Source organism: Otolemur garnettii, unplaced genomic scaffold (genome assembly GCF_000181295.1).
Source record: "Otolemur garnettii isolate 467f Iridium unplaced genomic scaffold, OtoGar3 scaffold00231, whole genome shotgun sequence".
Classification (NCBI taxonomy): Eukaryota; Metazoa; Chordata; class Mammalia; order Primates; family Galagidae; genus Otolemur; species Otolemur garnettii.
The window spans coordinates 1,524,596-1,525,871 of NW_003852626.1; the positions used below are offsets into that span (position 1 = coordinate 1,524,596).

General features: G+C 46.2%; 1 pseudogene; it reads left to right on the plus strand.

Moving 5' to 3' along the window:
* LOC100965907 lies at window positions 1-922 on the plus strand (annotated as a pseudogene).
* Window positions 923-1,276: the final 354 nt, after the last annotated feature.

Here is a 1,276-nt window from a genome sequence, read left to right on the forward strand (position 1 = left end):
ATGTCTGGGGCCCTTAATGAATTGCAAATGAAGGAGGAGGATTTCTTCGAATTTGTTGCAGCAGGAACCCACTTAGGTGGCACCAATCTTGACTTCCAAATGGAACAGGACATCTACAAAAGGAACAGTGATGGCATCCATATCATAAATCTGAAGAGGACCTGGGAAAAACTTCTATTGGCAGCTCGGGCCGTTGTTGCCATCGAAACAAACATTGTTGCCCCACTGATGTCAGTGTCATATCCTCTAGGAATACTGGCCAGCGAGCTGTGCTGAAGTTTGCTGCTGTCACTGGAGCTGCTCCTATTGCTGGCCGCTTCACTCCCAGAACCTTCGCTAACTAGCACTAACCAGATCCAGGCAGCCTTCTGGGAGCTGCATCTTCTAGTGGTTACTGATCTCAGGGCTGACCACCAGCCTCTCACGGAGGCGTCTTATGTTAACCTGCCTACCATTGTTCTGTCTCACACAGATTCTCTCCACATTATGTGGACATCACCATCCCACGCAACAACACGAGAGCCCACTCAGTAGGTCTGATATGGTGGATGCTGGCCCCGGATGTTCTCCGCAGGTGTGGCACCCTCTCCCATGAACAGCCTCCTGTGAACACCTATGGGAAGAAATACCAGATCTCTACTTCTACAGAGATCCTGAAGAGATTGAAAAGGAAGAGCGGGCTGCTGCTGAGAGAGCTGTGACCAAGGAGGAATTTCATGGGGAATAGACTGGTCCAGCTCCTGAGTTTACTGCTACTCAATCTGAGGTTGCAGACTAGTCAGAAGGTGTGCAAGTGCCTCCTGTGCCTATGCAGCAGTTCTCCAATGGAGACTGGAGTGCCCAGCCTGCCATGGAAGACTGGTCTGCAGCTCCCACTGCTCAGGCCACTGAATGGGTAGGAATAACCACTGAGTGGTCTTAAGCTGTTTTCCTACAAGTCCTTAAACAAGATGGAAATAAAGTTGGTGGAAAAATAAACATCCATTTAAAAATAATGCTCATTCTAATAGATGTATGGTGACACCACATATGGGTTTTAATTTATATTTCCCTCATGAGTAGTTGTGTTAAGTTCATATGTTTATTATGCATTTATGTATTTTTATGGCAAATTGCCAAAATATATTTTTCCCTCTTTTTTTTTGTTTCTCACTTTTTTACCAGGCTGGAGTGCATAGCATGACCTTAGTTTACTGAAGACTTCAAATCCTAGGCTCAAGCAATCCTCCTGACAAGACTCCTGAGTAGTGGGGACTATAGGTAGATACACACCACC